We start from the raw sequence: 20,569 nt of genomic DNA on the forward strand, positions 1-20,569 counted from the left end.
GTAGACTAGAGCCGTGTGCCCAGCTCTGCAGCAGACAAGCAAATCTTTCATTGCATTTTTACTGGTGTGTCACATTCAACATCACAGACAGGCCAGAAAACAGGCTACTAAATGGTAGAAAGCATAATGGAGGCCAGTGAAAATGATACAGTGGTCACTTCTTTTTTACATCACTCACTTATTGGGTCTCCCTTTCACTCAGTCACTCTCACTGATAAAGGAGCCAAAATGAATACACTAACTTTAGTGTTGTGTTCCCGACACTGCCTATCAGAGTTGGAACCCATAATAACCTGTGACTCGTGCAAAGTCATTTGACCTGGGTGTGAGTACTGATTGATAGATTTCCCATCACATACAAAAGCCAGATGTTAGCGGCTGTTGGGAATACGTTTTTCTTTCAAGTGCAGATGCTCAAGTGTCTATAGAGTTTGTTCACAAGTAGAGTATGGCCTACCAAGAACGTGGCTGAATGACGTCTGATGAGAACGCACTTGGACAGAACCAGAGGTTCTGCTATCATACATTTTTACAGGCCAAGTCCACATGCACTGCTCACAGACAGTGTCACTTGATAACAGGTAATATAAGGAGTGCAAGTACTCTTATACAGTAGGGTGGGTGTGTGGGGAGGTGGATGAGTCCCACAAACAACTGACTTTAGTGCAGTTGTGCTTCCTGTGTGGATGTGTGTGTTATTTTATTCTACACTTTACCATGTGACTTTGTTGCCTAATTTACCCATAGTGATAGTCCACCCTGTTGTTTAAACATAAGGACAATACTGCTTCATCCCACCACGTGCATTTGTTGACATCGCCATGACTGCATCGTGAAGCAAAAACAGCTGATGCAGAAGGATGCATAAAACGTCATAAGTAGATGCAGAAAGTCACTGACAGAGCGACTCCATGTGACGAGTTGGTATGAGAATGTGTTACATACTGGGTTTTTTATGCTTTTTGACAGATTGGAGGCCTCCACAGTGATGCAGGCATTTTACTGGACTAGGACTTTACTGGCAAGGTCTCAACTCGCTAATCGATCTACATTCCAGCCTTGATCGTGAGTTTTGGGTATTGACCAAATGAATGAGATCAGAATTTGAGAGGACAAAATGAGTCTCCCTCTCAGGGTGTTTGTGGTCATATAGAGAGTCAGGACAAGAAGCTCAGACACCCAAGAGGAATGCGAAGTAGAACCGCTGCTCTTCTCGAGGAAGCTGATTAGATGCACGTCTCTGTGCAGGTATTCCTGGCACATCCAGCGAGGAGGGGACCTCACAGCAGACCCAGAATGCACTAGAGGGATTTCATATAACCATTTGATCTGGAGACACTTCTGTGTCCCCACTGACAGCACACAGGGCACACCTGATAGGATTCCTTGCTTTAAGTCAAATAAGTCTATTTTACACAGTTTGATATAGAATGCATTATAACTTTAATGTTAAAAAGCCCCCCCTATTTCCCGGTATTTGTTGATTCCATCTCACACCACTGGACAAGCTCAAATTTGGTGCCATCATGGTTGCATTTTGATCTCACTGGTATGTGGGCTTGCTCGATGAACTCCCATTTATATGTGCCCCAACATGATACAGCATTCTTATTAAATTGATAAAAGCAGATGATGACATATCCTTCCATATTTAATCACATTCCTCAGTGAGATGGTCTGGGATTTTGACCACCCTGGTATTGATAAGGATTCTTATTGTCTTGATTTTGTCTGAATTGTAATTGGTTTGCAAAATGTATACAAGGTAGAAAGAGCTGTTACACAAACATGTTGGATTGTCTATTGAGATTTGTAGAACTTATTGCATGATTTTGTTGTTTGGCTAAATGTTGTTTGTATTTATGTGTATTTATTTGAAACACTTGACATCCTAGGATGCAAGACAAATTTCAGGATTATTTCTGACAATAAAGTAATATAATGTGAGTAATGTTACTTATACTGTGAAGGTGTGTACTTGACTGTTTGTATATTCTGCATTCATTTTCCTCAAACAGCTAGTGTAAAGACAGTAAGGCCAGAAGTTGGAAGCTGGCTAACAGCACATGCACTGATCATGTGTTTGTTCGGTGTACTCTGTACGTATCTTAGCACACTTTGGGGGTTGGCATGATACTTTATAACACATCTGGAAGTGTTCTTACTCAACCACTTTAGAATAATAAACTATATCAGCCAAACAAAAGTGGTTGGGTGTGGTAAGTTATTTAGAAAGTTAACTTTTGTTCAGAATGAGAAAGAATAGACTTTTTCTTACTTTCCTTTTGTGTTAGCAAATTATGAAGTTCAAATATCAGTTTAGTTGCAAGTGTTGAGTGAAACTGAAGATTCAACTGAAATTTAAGCTCTAAAAGAAGTTGAAATGTATCACGTTTCACAAAAGTTCAAGAGAGGACTCCAAAACACCGCAAGCAGGATAGGAGAACAAAAGCTTTCCCGCAGCTGGTAAAACTCCTCCAAAGCAGGCTGGCAACCAAACTGAAGATGCGGGCAGATGTAACTCAAAGAAAAAATACAGAGGCACCAAAACTAAACTGAGAACAAACCATGATGGCCCAGAGAACATAAGGAAGACCACGAGACCAACACATGCTGGCAAAATGAAATTATGAAGTGATGTACTGACAATGGGAAAGACACAAGTATTCATACACAGAACTAATTATGAGAACCACACACAGCTAGAGTAAAGGGGCACGGTGAAAGGACGGATCTCTCCTCAGAACTCCTCAGGAGTTTTTCCTTCGTAGATGTGATGGTCGAAGGGCAGAGGGATGTCATATGCTGTAAAGCCCTCTGAGGCAAACTGTGTTTTGTTATAATGGGCTTTAAAATTGACTTGACTTGAACTGACTTGACTTGAATGAGCTTAACATTTGTAAGTTTGAATGAACACACAAATTGAAACACACTGACACACAACTCCTTTCCGCTCTCTTTGAAGGCTATGGCCACAGCAAGGACCTGCTGCTGGTGCAGCTGCTGCCTGTTCCTCCTCCCTCAGTAATGTTTCACCATCAGGCCAGCCCTGTTCACCATTTTAATGCTGCAATTCTAAGATTATAAATGGATCAGCTTCTTTATTGTGCATATAAAAGTTGCTTTTCCACCTTGTTGAAGTGAGAAATGAGTGAGGAACTGAGCTTGACAAAAGACAGTCTGGCTGGTGTCCATCTTCCAAGCTGTCATGAGTCGGCTTCTCCATTTCCCATCAGCTCCTGTGTGACTGCTCCCTCCTCCGCCATGTGTCACCTTCACCCACGGCCCTAAAATTACAGTCCGTGGCCAATTTTTTCCCATCTGGACTTGCCCCCACTCTGTCCCTTTTCGACTCCTTCATTATCACAATCAATTATCACATTTTCCATCCCCTTCCACCTCTCAGCTCTCCAGCTCATCGCTCCGTCTCTCTCCGGGCCATCTGGGTGTATTTATATCACTGCTAAATAATTGAAGCTCAGAAGAGGAAGATAATTATTTATTATCTCTCTATGTCCTGACCATTAACCTCTCCCCTGTGTACAAAACACCACTGATAAAGTGGCTATATATACAAAGAAATTACAACTGTCTGAGGAGTGTTGCATAACAAATTCTTTAAGGTCCAGTTTTGTAGCTGCTTCAAATGAGTTTTGTTCACTGCGTGGTGGAGACACACGTTGACAGCAGGGGTGTAGAATTTTATCTTTTGAACAGCATTTGGAACAAGGTTTTTATACTAGAATCAAGAATCAAAGAATCAAAGCCCAGTTTAAAACTAAGGGTTGTGGGCTGAGCTAATTATGCGGTGTGGTTGGCAACAAGAGTGAGGAGGACTCAGGAAACCCAGGACGAAAATACAGTGTGATACAATACAATCCTAGGGCCACATTTAGACAAGAACGGCCCCACTAAAAGAATGTTTGATAAAAACTTGTTCATATTGTGGCGCAAGCAGGGAATGGAGAGGTTGCGACAACGCCACCTGGAGGAATGTCATCTCTGGGAAATTCTAAAGCCAAGTTGAGAATCAACAAGGTCACTCAGGATGGTTTTAACCACGGGGCAAGAGACAATGTTTCAGTTTAAAAAAATAATTTTATGAACAAAGCAAAGTTAAAATGTCATAACTTCAGTGTTAATGAAACAATAAAATTAGCACATGGCAAGCACAGGGGGTAAAGGTAGGGCTGGGGCTTAACGGGCAATAAAGGGCAAGGGGTCCTTAAACTAAACACCCGTGACAACACACACTAACACAAAAAAGAGGAATCGTGAGGAACCACCACCAGGGAATGGACTGCCGCCTCAGGCCCGCAGCACCTGACGAGCAGAAAAGGGAATATTAAAAACATGCCAAACAGTGCTAAAAACAATCAATATGAAAAAAATGAAACACAAAAGAAATCAAATCCAAATAAACAAAATACAAAGAAATGTTACAATTGATACAACTGAGGTAGAAATCAAAATTGTAGGTGCCCTTTAAATGCGGGCAGACCCCGTAGGGAGGACTCGTATTTGGCAGTCTGGCAGTATGGGAGCCTTTAAGAGCCCCAAACAGAGCCAAATGATATAGCTTAAGAGCCTAAATGATACAGTTAACTAGCTCAAAACAGGTATAACCAAAAGAGCCAAAACAAAAAGAAAATTCTTTTAAAGAAACCAAATCCTAACCCTACTGTTCTTGGTAATTTTAGACCAATTTCTATACTCCTGTTTTTATCCAAATTTTTAGATAAAGTAGTTTTAACCCAAATTTTTAGATTTTATGAATCAAAATGACATCTTTGAAAAATTTCAGTCAGGTTTTAGAGCTCTACATAGCACAGAAACCACCCTCCTCAAACTAACAAATTACTTTCTTTTAGCTGCTGACAGAGGAAAGAGCGCTATTTTATCCTTTTAGATTTAAGTGTGGCATTTGATACTATTGATCATGCCATTAATAGAACATCTCAAGACCTGGGTTGGTGTCTAGGGCACTTCACTGATTTGGTTTTATCCCTGTCTTTCAGACAGAACCTTTGTGGTCACCATAGGTAACCACACATCCTCCACCTCTCGTATTGCCTGTGGTGTACCGCAAGGTTCTATTTTAGGTCCATTTTCATTTTCTATTTATATGCTCTGACATGGTCCTATTATTCAACGCCATAACCTTTCTTTCCATTGCTATGCAGATGACAAACAGATATACCTTCTACTGAGACCTGGTGACCAAAAAAGCCTAGCTGCTGTTTTTTAATTGCCTTAAAGATATTAAATATTGGATGACCCAAAGTTTTTTACAACTCAGTCACTCCAAATCCAGAATAATCTTGTTTAAATATACAGAATTCAGATCCAGCATCAGATTGAAAGTTCCCTCAGTCCACTATATTCAAACATCACTGACACAGCAAGAAACTGAGGAGTTACTTTCAATTCAGATCTTACCTACAATCAACGCATCACAAAAGTTGTCCAGTCCTCTTACATCCACATTAGAACCATATCCAAAATCAAATCCATTCTGCAACCTGCTGACCTTAAAAAAGTCAATCATTCCCCGATCCTCTCTCAACTGGATTACTGCAACTCCCTTCTCGCAGGTATCACTTAAAAATCACTCTCCCAAAGACATTCAGTACAAGGACCAGCAAGTAAGGTTTTACTATGACTTGGCCACCAGAATACTGCGCAACCTCAGGATCTTTATTAAGAAGGTTCAGAGGGACACTGGATGGAACTTAACACAAATAACTGAAATGGTATGAGTATTTGACCATGAAAAGTAATTCCAATTTTAGTGCTAAAATATATAACTACCACAAATTGATTCAGCCAAGGATTTGACATTTTGGTACGAATAGCAGTCCGCATTGTTATGCATCCATGCACAGCTGTGTGTGTGTACACAAGAAGAAACCTACAACAGACCTCGAACTTTACATACATATTTGAGATATATTTAACAAATGTGAACATAACATCGCACACACACATTAATAGACAGATGCTGATATTCAAAACACACACGAATAATGCTATTCACTGAGCTCTTAAATATATACCTGGTGTATATATTCTGTTTCTCAAGTTGGATAAATATTTGAAATGATCAAGAGGTTTTGGTTCAGAGCAAACCTAATTCATAAGTTGCAAATGAGCGGTAAAAGATGTCACAATAATAGCAGTAGAGAATGTTTGATTGGTAAAAAGTAAAGAGTGTGCGGACTGATCTTCACCAAGTGTGGAAGGGTCACTTGCAATGGCGGAAGACAGAAAGTTCTTGGGGGGGTTTTCAAGACAGAGGGAAAAGGGGAATGTTCATTTTCAGTGTCTACGATGTTTGTTGTTGCATCCAGGTTCGTTATGCTCCTCAATACTAATATACTAATATACTAATTTTTATATTACAAGGTAATCTGCTATTCTCTAGAGATGTCTCAAGGAGTAAGTCTTAATGTTGTTTCTTGGAACTGCAGAAGTCTACAGAAGCTTAAACAAGTTAAGCAAGTCATGAATAAAATAAAGGATATAGACTCCAAAATTGTACTTCTACAAGAAACTCATCTACTAGAAGAAGATGTCATAAAGATAAGGAGAAGGTGGCAGGATAATGTATTTTCAGCATCATTGACATCACGGGCCAGAGGAGTTATGATTCTGATTCATAATACAGTTCCTTTTCAAGCAAAAAGGGTGACACAACACAACAACTTCCCTCCCTGAGCTACCACCTTATCATGGTGGACGGGTTTGCGTGTCCCAGTGATCCTTGGAGCTTAGTTGTCGGGGGCTTTGTGCCCCTGGTAGAGTCACCCATGGCAAACAGGTCCTAGGGGAGGGACCAGACAAAGTGTAGCTCACCGGACCCTTTCTGATGGATACGACAAATGGTTCTAAGTTTCCCTTGCCCGGACGCGGGTCACCGGGGCCCCCCGGAGCCAGGCCTGGGAGTTGGGCTCGATGGCGAGCTCCTGATCGCCGGGCCTTTACCCATGGGGCCCGGCCGGGCACAGCCCGAAGAGGCAACATGGGGCCTCCTTCCCATGGGAAATGCTAATTACGAACCATTAATGATAGAAATTAATGAATCAATTGATAGATGGTTGTCTCTGCCAGTATCTATAATTCAAAAATAAATATTTTGAAAATGAATATATTACCAAAATTACTCTACTTATTTCAAAACATTCCTTTGCCACCTCCTCCAAATTTGTTCTCTAAATTAAAATAAATATTTGTAAGATTTATATGGAATAATAGGAGGGCAAGACTCCGACTGTCTTTACTTTATATACCATTTGATCGAGGGGGTCTGAAATGTCAAAATATAAAATGGTACTACTGGGCTGTACAGCTGAGATCAATCATGTTCTATTCTTCAACAAAAGATTCTCCGCATTGGACTGAAATGGAATCTCATGGTTTAAAAACGCCTCTTCCCTCATACATATACTCAGATACAGTATGTAAACAGTCTAAAAATCCAATTGTAAAACACATGATTAAGATATGGTATGCAGTATAAAAAATATTTAGAAGAGCCACATTTGCTATCGCAGTACAGTCCAATATGGGGCAATCAGTTCTTTGTACCCGGAAGAGCAGATGCAACATTTAAATCATGGGATTCTAAGGGACTTAAAATGATCCAGGATCTTTACTCAACAGATTCAGATACCATGATGTCTTTTAATGAGTTGAGAGTTATAATTGAGCTTTGTTGAAGCAAATCAAAATAATGCACTTACCAGACCCCCACACACACTTAGAAAAAATGATGATAAAGAAGAGCTTAGGAAAAGGGATCGTATCAGAGTTCTATAATTCAATGACATCTTACTCAACTGAATCTTCACAATATAAGCTGAATGCCTCGAAGGAGAACTTGCAGTCTGATATCTCAGATGAGGAGTGGAATAAAGCTTGTGCTGATACCCATACTAAATCTATTGGTGCATGCCTTAAATTATTACAATATAAATCACTTATGTAACACCGATGGAACAAGAACATACCAGATGTACAGAAAACAGAGGAACATTGTTTCACTGTATTTGGCAATGTAGAAAGATACAAATATTTTGGGAAGAGTTGAGAGTTTTAATTGAGAAGATCATGTCAAAAAGAATCCCTCTGGACCCCAAACTTTTTTTGTTGGGCCTGTATCCAGTGAAACAAATTTATAGTGAAAGTGAACGTGCATTTATAGACCTTGGCTTGCTTTGTGCTAAAAAATGTATTGCACTTTTATGGAAAAACCATAATAGACCCAAATACAAATCAGTGGATAAAACTTATGTTATCATGCCTCCTATTAGAAAGAATTACGTATGTATTAAAAGGTAAACAGCATATTTTTGAAAACATATGGAGTCCCTTTATGAATTACATGAAGGATTTAGATCAGTCATATAATCAAGGGGTTGACTAATTGTGGGCCATGCAGATTCCGAGCCTGTGTAAATTATGTACTTAATTTGTTTGTTTGATTGTTTTAAATCTTTTGAACATGTCTCATATTTATTTAGTTATTGAAACAATGGTACTCCATTTTGTATAGATTACCAGTTTTAACATAAAAGGGGCATATTGTTGTTGTTGTTTTGTTTGTTTGTTGTTTTTTTATTATTAGTTTTTATATATATATATATGTTTGTTTGTTTGTTGTTTTTAGAAATACTATTTTATTCTTCATCCTGTGTTATGTCACAACTACATGTTATGTGTTATATGGTATAAGAGATGTATTTTAAAATATGGAAAATTTGAATAAAAATATTGTGGGGAAAAAAAATCACTCTCCCACCTCCAACTGGTCTAGAACACAGCAGCTAGGCTTCTTACGGGCTTAACAGACGACATCACATCACTCCCATCCTTACTTTCCTCCACTGGCTCCCTGTCTGTTTTAGAATTGATTTTAAGATTTAACTGATCACTTTCAAAGCACGTTTGGGTCTTGCTCCAAAATACGTTTCTGAAATGCTGACCTCTTGAGGCAACATGCAGCCTTAGACCCTCAAGTGCAGCCCTTCTGGCAGTTCCAAAGTTGAGGCTTAAATCAAAAGGAGACCGTGCTTTTGCCATTTTGCCTCGGCTTTGGAAAGATCTGCCTGAGGAGATAAGGCTGCAGAATCAGTGATCTTTTAAATCACTTCTTAAAACTCACTTTTACAGACTTGCTTTTATGTGATCTTATCTTTATTTATTTGCTCTTTAATCTCTCTTAATCTGTTCATTCATTTCATCACTCACTCTTTTTATCCATGCCTTATCCTTATGATGTTCCTGTTCTTCATATTTTTTTTATGTTTTAAATTTACTTGCTCATTTATTTGTTATTTCTCTGTTTTTATCTTCTTATTTTTGTTTTATTCCTTCCAATGTAATGTCGTCTTCTTAAAGTACTTCTTATATTATTTGTATGGTCTTTTATTGCTTTTATTCCTAAATTTTATTAAACTGATTAATTCATTTGTATAACTGTCATTCGAGATCTGCCGGCCCTATTACTTTTATTCCTTTTAGTGCTGTAATCTTGTTGACCTTGACATTTTGTTCTTGCCTCTTAGTTTGACTGTTTTAGCCCTTTCTCTGTTTGGCATGTTTGATGATGTTTATTTTCCTGAGTTCCTTACCTTGCATTGTCTGTAAACAACTGTTAATAAAAGGTGCTCTATAAATAAAGTTTTTATAATATAGTTTACTAGCCCAAAACGGGTATAACACCAAGAGCCAAAACAGCAGCTGGCACCCAGGAAGCGATGACTGATGATGGCCAAACGACTGAACGGAGCCTCTAACAAAAAGAAAAAGGCACACAACCATATAATTTAGCAGATGAAATAATGTAACATTGTTTTATGGTAAATTTGACCTATACATATCACGTGGAAAGCCACAGCGCAGCCTCACAGAAAAGGCAGGTGAGCCTCAAAGGCCGTGGCTCAATCACACTGCAGCGTAAAAACGCATGACAATAATCAGCAGGGAAACCAAATGAACCAGCACATAGGGAGGCAGACAATAATGACTTACCAGGCGGACACAAGGGTTCTGCCAGCGAGATGCCACCACGGGGAGAAGAAAGACACCGAGGTACGGGCCCACCTGTATGTATAGGCGTGCCTGGCGCCACACAGTTATCAGGGTGCCAGGTAAACTGGCACAGTGCCATACAGTGGCAGGGAAGGAGACAACCTCTGGCTACAATATAATAACATTATAAAAATGATCCACATTTACACTCAGTGTAATTCCCTCCTCTCTGGCATAAATTAAAAATCACTTTCCCGTCTCCAACTTGTTCAGAACGCAGTAGCTTGGTCTCTTACTGGTTTTAACAGATGACATCACATTACCCTAATCCTGGCTTTTCTCTGCTGGCTCCCTGTTCGTTTAAGAATTGACTTTAGACTTAAGATTTTAGTGATCACTTTTAACAAAAATGTTGACCCCTTATGAGCCAGTTCACAGTCTCAGATCATCAGGTGGGGCCCCTCTGGCTGTTTCAAAGTTGAGGCTTAAAACTAAAGGTGACCATGTTTTTTGCCATCCTCTGCTGCGACCTGCCTGAGGAAATAAGGCTGCAGAATCAGTAACTTCTTTTAAATCTCTTCTTAAAACCCATTTTTATAGATTCGCTTTTATGTAATATCCTTTTTTATAATTTGTCTTTTGATTTCTTCTTTTTGTTTCATATTTTTGCTTATTCTAAATTTCTGTATCTATTTTACATTTTTATTTTATGTTTTATCTGCTTTATTTCCTTTAATGTGTGGTTTTATTGCTTTTATTACGGCCCGAGCACCCTCTTGGAATGCAAATAATAATTATTATTTTTCTCTCCAATGAATCGCATTTTTGGAGGTATGAACATGCTCAAAAACTCATGAAAGTTTGTACACTCATACGGCCTAGCAAAATTTCTTATTTTTCGCAAATGGGCGTGGCATAATGGCTCAACAGCGCCCAAACCCGACAGGAAGTCAGCCATTTTGAATTTTGTGCTGATTTCGGGCGATTTCGAACCTCGTACTTTTGCCACCTTGTTCTATAGGATTCACCTGATTGACTGAATTGGTGTGTCCATTCTCAACCCCTTGATAATGAAAAGTTATCACAGGTCTGTGCAAAACTTTTACGTTTTTTCCCATCATGTGGCGTACAATTTTGATGTCTTGCCATACAACAGGAAATTGTTCTGTTCAGGTAATCTGCCTGAAACTGTATAGGTTTGATAAGGGTCCCGCCCTGAACACATCTGTATAACAATATTCACTAGACGTTATAGCGCCACCTACTGGCAACAGGAAATAACTTTTTATATACTTTTATCAACTTGGCCTACACATTTAAAAGGAACCGGTTGAAATTTTGTCTGTATGATCTTAAGAACTTCCTGATTTAAAGTTATCAATGGTCCGCGCAAAACTAGCGCCACCAACTGGCAACAGGAAGTAAGCCTTGAGGGACAATTATCATTGGATTTACATGATATTTACATGGTTTGGTCAACGACTGATGTACACAAAGACGATATGGAATTTGTCTCTCCTCTGCTGCCACCTAGTGGCCGCTGCAAGCACTACACCATGTGAAGTAGCTCACTCTAGGGTCCAAACTGTTTGCGTATATTATCCGACTTTCACAGAAATAAAGGAGCAAATTAGCTGGAGTCCCACCAGAACCCTGAAGTACATGGGGGTGTGAGGGCCCGTTCATTGCTGCTTGCAGCTTTAATTGTTTCTGTTTCTGGTCTATTTCTTTGTATTATCTTATATTGACATTTCATGTCCTGCATCTTGCATTATTTGTCCTTTATTTTAATTTGATCCTAACTCTACTCCAAGTTCAAGTTCAAGTTCTTCTTGCTTGTGTTCAACAGGACTGTTTGGCTTTCTGTTGTCTGACTTTCTGTGTATCCCACTTTTGCTTTGCTTTGTTTATCAAAGCAGTTTGTAAACTCTGTTTTTAAAGTTGCTATATAAATAAAGTCATAATTATACATATTTTTAGTAGTAGTAGTAGTAGTAGAAGTAGCAGTATTGGTAGTATTGTTATTAGTGTTACTTTAGTACAGGGCTACCAAAAGATCACATCGGTCCCACTTGTTATAACATGAAAACATCTGCTTAGAACAAGAAAGTTTTCATCTTATTACATGATAACGATCTGTTTTTTTGTTCCTTTGTTTGTTTGGTTGGTTTTTTGTTTGTTTGTTTGTTTCTTTGTTTTCTCTGGCCTGGCAGTTGTATGTTTCCATAAATTACAATTATGGCCTCACACTCTCCTGTAATCCAACACTATTCACTTCATATAGTTGTATACCAGTATAGAGGTGAAAAATATCCATTACTGTGTATGGTCAGCGAGCTAACTAGTGAACAGAAAACACAAGCTGTAAATGAAAATGATCAGTTCTTTATATGAGCTGAGAACATCCACCATGACAATGGAGGAGAGTCAGACAGGTGAGTCACTGAGCTGTGAGTGAGTGTGTGGATTGTGTCACAGCCCTCCTGCCTGAGCCAATTTTCTATCAACAGGAAACAGGAACTTCTTAAATCCATCTCTGCGTCTTCTCTCATTGATATTCATTAAACACAGAGCAGCGAAGCCACCTTGTCAGCTACACTTTATGCACACTGTTTATACATTATTATTATTTGATATCTGGACAAGGTGAATATCCAGTAAACTGAAACCTCGCAGAGCGGTGAGAAGACATGATTTTCTGGTAAAATATAACCCAATGTTGAAACATAATAAACTAAAAAAGAATGTGAAAGTGGTTTGATGAAAAGACATCTAAAGTCAAGCCAAAATCTCTATAAAAAAGGACAGTTTTTCCTATGGGGTCATTATTTGCAATCGAAAAAATACATTTTAATACATCACAATATACATTATTGCAATACTCAGCGTACTGCCAAACATTTAAAATTATGATAATGGTGTGTCATGACTTAAGTATTGTGATAATACTGTATCTTGAGGCCTCTGGTGATTTCCACCTTTATCACTTATTAGCATGTTGGACTTTTTGATCTTCATCAGCAGTTGTCTATTCAGTTGTCACCATGTGACCTAAGCATGGATTTTCATGAAATTTGTTTTGTTATAAACATCGGATAGTGAACATGATAGTGGTTACTTGTTTGAACTAATTTCAGTTACTGGAGGTAATCTGATCAGCTCTATGATAAAACAGTAATCTTCTGAATAGCCACAACACTGGGACATGCAGGCGCAGACTTAGGAATGAGCAACATCGAGGATGGAAGTATGAAGTTGAATTAAATTAAGGTGCATGGAATTTAAAGTAGCAGAAAAGTACTTTAAAAGTACTTTATTCAAGTAAAGTGCTAGTACCTCAAAATGGTACTCAAGTACTGTACTTGAATAAATGTACATTGTTAAACTCCATCACTAGATGTTACTTATTCAGAAGTCGAAGCCTGCACGTCCCGCTGTTTAACAGTGACAACTACAAGCCAATGACAGTTCTTGGCAAATAGCCTATCAAATTGTAGCATTAGACAGACAAATTTATGCCACCTGCTTTCACTGCCAAAGGCTGGTAAGGGCGTAAAATAAGGAGCATGTGAACACCTTTAGGGTGGGCGGAAGGTGTGGTGGATGAGTCCAACAAACCCTGGACTTTCATACGGGAGTCCAGTGTTTGCTTCCCATCTGAATGTGATGGGGGTTTTTTTTTATACACTTTACCATGTGCCTCCTTTCCCTAATTCTAACTGTCCATGCCAGTACGTGTGCTTGTTGACATTCTGGTGTTGGTGGCCATGTGCTTGTGTTGTCGAACATAATGATGTGCTGCGTCATTTCACCATGTGCCTTTGTTGCGGCATCCCAGAGCAAACAGCAGATGCTGGATACTTAAAACTTAATAAGTAAACATGCAAGTCAGCTGCAAAGTAGCAACCTGTGATAACTTGGAATGAGAATGTGATGGTTGAACCTTGATTGCACCAGAAAAAAGTCCAAATTTGTTTTTTTTACTTTTTTTGGTTGTCCAATTTAAAAGGATGACCATACATGCTCAAGTTTGAAAGTGATGTTGGCATCCAATAATAGACTCATATCTCCTCTTTTACAGGAAACTTTTACATGAAGCAAGTTTAATACTGTAACTTTTTAATAATGACGTTCAATAAAATAACATTTGCATGTTAAATAAGGTACATGTCTAATGCTCAGCTGTATTATACATGTTATTCTTAAAATCGTACTTTTACATCGTACAAATAGTTAATATAATGTTTTCTCCAGCTAAGATGTAAACCAGGCTTTTGAATGAAGTCAATAAATCTGCTGTTACAAAGAAATTGAGTGCAACACACAGCAGTTGTGCAAACCCACTTTTAAAATGAAATCACAGAACAGCTTTGCAAGGCAAAGTACACACAATACTGCCTGGATCATAAAGTCCTTCTGTTTCAGCTCTCACTGCCTCTGCATGTACTGTACTAACTCATGTCAAGCCAAATGAGAGGAACACACACTTACCTAAAAATAATGTTGGAATACAACAAATATGATGTCATTTGTATAACAAATTATCCTTTTCTAAAATTAAATTTCACACTACAAAGTAAATGAAATTAGAATTCTGCTGATCTATCAGATCCCTAATATGTCAGGCCTGGACTGTTATTGAAAGTCAGATTTTGGCCTGTCAGTTCCAGTTCTACTGATGTAGAATTCAAAACCAGCAGTGACATTACAACACTGAGATATCAGTCTCGTGTGTGTGAGCACAGAGCTGGACTCAGTCTTTATGCTAGGCCTTGTGTATTCAAGTCTAAAGACTGGAAACAGGAAAACAGCTTGCCTGGCTCTGTATCAAATTCACAAATACAGAAAATGAGCCCATATACATATGTAGTTAGCTTAATCCGTACACAAACAGAAATATAAAAACAAGTTGTGGTTTTAGGAGGAGTTACGTGATTAAACAACTTAGATAAGAAATTGATATCAGTCTTCAGGTAGAAACACTGAACTCTTTAGTCCCTGACGAACATGGGACTAACCTGAGCACAATGAATACTCACACAATGTATCATCTATAATCACGACAAAAAATACACAGTGGCACGACACATCTGCCACAGCATCCCCACAGCAGAGCATGTCCATCATAATTAACTGATGTTGCTACAATAGGACGGTTTCCATTAACCCGCAAATTACCCAATTTGAAATAATGTATATAAAATACATTTGATTAAAACACAATTTTAAGAACAAATGTTTTTACGCTCCCATGAGGTGGTGTTTTAAGCAATTCAAAAAAGCCATATTTTGCAAAACTGCAATGGAAACAATTTTGGGCTTTTCTAGCTCACATGATGCTATGGCTAAGGAAATAGCTCCCTCATGATGCAGCAGGAGCTACAAGAGGTGATATTGCAGCATATCACTGTTCAAAAGTTGTAGATTATCAGGAAGTTTTGAATCCACTATTCCTATGTGAAATAGTGGACTATCTCCTCCCAGATATCCCTCATATGTGACCGCTCCCACATATAAGAGGCTCACCTTTCCATTATCGCTCCATGACACGCCTACATGGCCTTGGATTGTAAATAATGACGGCTAGTGCGGTGACTGCAATAGAAATAAAGATGCTGATGTTTTCAACATCCATCACCATGTTTCTTGGCATGTTACAGCCAAAGGAGAAGTCGCAGAACATCGCAAGAGAAGTAGCTTAACGTCACTCAATGGAAATGCAGTCATCTCGCAATTGTGTTTTATCGACATTTTAAAAAATATCACTTAATTTTTGCGCAAATCTGTAATGGAAACCCACCTACTGACCACCATACACACAGGCATCGAGCTTCCCATCTTTATTTTTACACAGGTGTTTTTTTTTTGTTCTTTGTAACATGTGGCTACACATCAACCCAACAGGTAAAAATCAAACATAACTGTGTAAAAGTTTAAGAGCTCAAGAGCCACCCAGGACCTATCAGTAGCTACCCTCAGTTACCAAACAACTATGAATGTATGCTAGTGTACCTGTCTGCTGCATTCATAGTTTCTTTGGTCCATTCTGACAGGAATTCACTCTCTCCCATTCTTTCACCATTCACCTATACTACCTCTGATTACTGCTGTGTAAATGCTTAACAGTGTGTGTTGATATTTATAATTGAAACCCAGAAATTAGGATGATTATTTGTGTGGAAAAAAAGAAGTGATCTAGTTGTGTATATGACACTACCACATGGAAGCACTTGGGGGAAAAAATTCAAAAGTTTTAAAATAAATTAATACAATCAATGTATCCTATTGTCAAAACAATACAGTTAATTAATTCACCACTAAATATTATAGTTTCCCTTTCAAACCCCGCAGAACCAACTGCATTATCAATTTACAAAAGTCAATAGCTGGCAGCAAACACATGCTACAGAGATGCCTTTATTGTTCAGAAAGCTTAGAGAGATAGGAAACATGGGAGAGAGATGGGGATGACATGCAGCAAAGGGCCACAGGCCGGAATCGAACCCAGGCCACTGCCGAGGACTCAACCTATATGAGGTGCACACTCTACCAGGTAAGCTACGGGTCGCCCTTTGAATCAATGTTAAACCTTTACAATTTTTTTTCTAATATTTACAGACTTTTAACTTCTCCAATTGAGGTAAACAATCCCCAGACTAATACTGGTTTCCCTTAATAAATCACTCCTTTAAATTATTTTATATTCTATTATAATGTAATTATAAATATATGGCATCCATCTCTTTGATTCATCAGGATTGTTTCTGGCTAACGGAAACATTTTAGGACTCACAGGCACTTCAAATAAATGCAATAAAACACCAAGTTGTCAAACATTTGGCTATGTCCCCTGGCATAACTTGGGAAATGGCTATCAATGAAATATCGATCATAATAGATACCTGGAGACCTAGGCCTCTGGTTTCATGGCGGTAAACTGGATTAAATTGATGTTTTAAGAAGTTTCAACAATCTAATTATGACATATTGGCCCCTAAATCTTTTTTTTCTCATAAACACGTGTCATAAACAACCATTTTTGAGAAGAATCCCTTAATTAGTTTTGTCTGATATGCAATAAGCATATATCTGCTGCTCTGGGAGGTCTAGCTCTGTTTAGATGTGCTAAGGTAACCCACGGCCTTGTTCAGCAAATGCTGAGGCTTACAGTGTACAGGGTTCCCACTTATTTATATGAACATTTCAAAACCTTTCCTCTGACTTTTCAATCACCTATAATAAAAATTCCAAGAAAATTCAAAAAGTATCAAACAAACTAAACTGTATAGTATTCTTTTCCCTGAATGTTAATTACTGTATGGTTGTATGTGTACAGTTGGTTATGTACACATTCACTTCAGATACTTCAGACTGTGGGAACAGTCTAAACATGGCCCTTCATTAACCCTTTGAAACCAGGATTGTTACATTTTTTCTCGTGTCACTCTCAGACATCTTTCAAAAGTATTTAAACCTTTGAACTCTGATTTCTTTCAGAAACATGGGGAAAAAGGCAATTAGCAACTTATCAAGAAATTGCCTGCAACTTGCAAGAACTTAGTAGGTTTAAATTGATTAAAAATAAACTGAGGATATCCTTTAATTAACCAGGTAAAAGACTCACTTAGCTATAAAGTCTCTTTTTCTAGAGCAACCTGGCCAAGAGAGCAGGAATAATGTCCAGGAAACTATTTTTATAATAACATTAATTATATATATTGAAAATTATTCTACAAAATTATTTTTAAATACTTTTTTGGAAGTTTATTTGTTTTTTAATTTTCCTTTTCTCATTTTTAAATTTTTTAGGTAATTTTGTTGTAGTTTTTACACTTTTTTTTTGTAAATTTTTCAGTAATTTCTTCACAAGTTGCTCATTGCCTTCCTCCCAAGTATTTAAAAGAAATCAAAACAATTCGCTCAGGTTTCACAGGGTATAACATTAGGTTAATAACAGATAAACTTTTGGGAAACTGTGACGAGGGTCATGAAGTCAGTAGCTGAGATGGCTCGGAGAGGAGGGACAACTCATGCAGATTAATATTTACAATTAGCCCAATTGTTTCAGTCTCCTAGCCTACAGTTTCGCACATATTCACCAACAAAGAAGCTTTGTGTGTATTTTAAAGGCCAAACAGCAACCAGTTAGTAAAGTTCATTTTGTGACAATAACCACTGATGGTTGATATCTTTGCAGCACAACAACACCTCCACCAAACTGCACTTAGTTAATGGTTTTATTAGTACATATTTACATATTTATATATACAGCTGAGGCCACGTGGCTACAGACACTTTATAAGGCAATGGAAAAGTGCTGTATTTGGCCATATTCATTGAAATAAAAATATTAGTAATAGAAGATAAGGCCTGTACCTTTTTATTCCATTTGTAGGGTTTATCAACATGATGCCAATGAGTATCTTATCTTATGGTTTTGACCATCATTACTTATTGAAGGTTATCACTGAGATTTGGCAAAACCACTAAAAAGTAGTTAGAGAGCTCAAGAAACACAAGCAGTCAGATGATCGGACAGGTTGGGAATAACCCCACCCTCCAACCCACCTCTCAATACGTTTCCATGCACAGTTAACTGGAGCGATGGTAATAGCTCCATTAGGCCATTAATGTGAATCCTGTCCTTGTCCCAATATACAAGCACTGTAGGAGAATCCATTTATTGACAGAAGTATGTCCGACTCCACCGCGGACCTGCCTCCTGTTGACCTATCACGTCACATGTCAAACAAGTTAGCGGCACGCTGCATGTTGAACAGTGAAACATTTAGAACTTTTTGGCACTGTACTTTTTGTACATTCTCTATACTTTACTTGGGAGCTTTGTCTTGCTTTGTTTTCTTGCCTTCCTCTTCTTTTGTTTTTCACAGCTTTCTTCTACAAATTTATGCAGTTCAACTTCCAGGTCAAAGCCCAGCAGGGGGACTGTGGAGCATGCTCAGAACAACTAGGTCAGTTCAGGTCCAGTTGATGCATATACATGAAAGAGTAAGTCAACCACCAACTGCATTATCTGGATGTGTAAGTCCAACTTTAAGAGATTCAATTTAGTATGATTTTGCTAGTTATGATAAACTAACATGTTTTCATGTATTTTAAAAGTCCAGTTTTAGTCGGACTAACGCAACAATTTGACTTTTTTATGTAAACAACCTCAGTTTTGTTAGTTTAACTTACCTACCACACATATCATAGCTGTACACGCACAGTTTTACTGTGTAATAAGGGATTATTAATGACATTTTTGACTGCCAATTAAAGGTATAATTTCAGTTCTGTATCAAAACATTGTGTGTAGTATGTAACCAGTATCTCGATATCCCTCCTCCTATTTGACATATTTGACGTATCCGATGGAATTTCAGTGGCTCTCAGGTTGTTGCTCGAACTGCACTACATTTTCATATTGCCCGCCACCCATGCCATGGACACAAGTAAGATCAAGCAGCTCAAGAGATGGACCCCCTCTTTCTCTCTCTCTCTAGCTCTCTAAAATTCTGGAATCAGAAATCAGATTAAACAGTAAAACTAGGCATTGCTGATTGAACATAAATCAATATTATGTTATCGCACTTCCTATTTCTCTCCTAAAATGTTTTTGGAAACACATTTCAGTACCATTTTTAGCTGTAACAGCAAGCGTTTGAAAACAGGAAGTGGGCATGACACTGCATACTGCAAGGTGAGAACATAGGCAAAAAAAAAACAGATCAGACAGTGAAACTTGCGCTGATCAAATATAAACCATGATATTGTTTTTGCAGCCTAAAATGTTTTCAGAAACATGTTTAGTTTACTGCTAAACTGGATTACTAGATTGTTTGTTACCATCTGACATTGTCTCGAACGGACCAGTTCGGATTACATCACCCATCACTGGGAATGTTTCTAATATGATGCAGTGCATTCTGGTAGTTGTAGCTGTTCTACACCTTGAGCGAAGGCCCTCTTTTTCTCTGTTTTCTCTTGTCATGTAGCACCAATTTCAAAAGTCTTTGTGTGTTTCTACAGACAGACTTGTGAGGACTCTATATCGGTGAAATACTTTAAGGTGGTTCTGGATAAACTATTTGCTTTGCTTGTTTACAAACCATCTGACAGCTCATGTTTCTTTGTTTGCAGATCTCAACAGTTAAGGCCTTTTTTTTCTGATGCGTTTTTTCAGTCTCATCTGAACAAAAACCATTATATGGATAAACTTTGCACACTGAGTCTGATGTGGAAATTTGCACTATAAGATTAAATAAAAAGACACATTTCCTCCCTTGCTTCCCTCCCTTACAGTTACCTCTCGAGCTGTCACCACACTCTCCCCATCTTGCTTTATTTGGCACCGTGGCTGCATGAAGGGACTGAGCTGTCCTCCTTTGTCTCCACACTGTGTGTGTGTGTGTGTGTGTGTGTGTGTGTGTGTGTGTGTGTGCATACCACATCTTCCTCTTCGACATCATCATCCACCTGAATGTCACTATCTGACCTGTTTAAAATGAGTTATCTGTATATGAAAGAATACTAT

The sequence above is a fragment of the Plectropomus leopardus genome, chromosome 18, assembly GCF_008729295.1.
Source record: "Plectropomus leopardus isolate mb chromosome 18, YSFRI_Pleo_2.0, whole genome shotgun sequence".
Classification (NCBI taxonomy): domain Eukaryota; kingdom Metazoa; phylum Chordata; class Actinopteri; order Perciformes; family Serranidae; genus Plectropomus; species Plectropomus leopardus.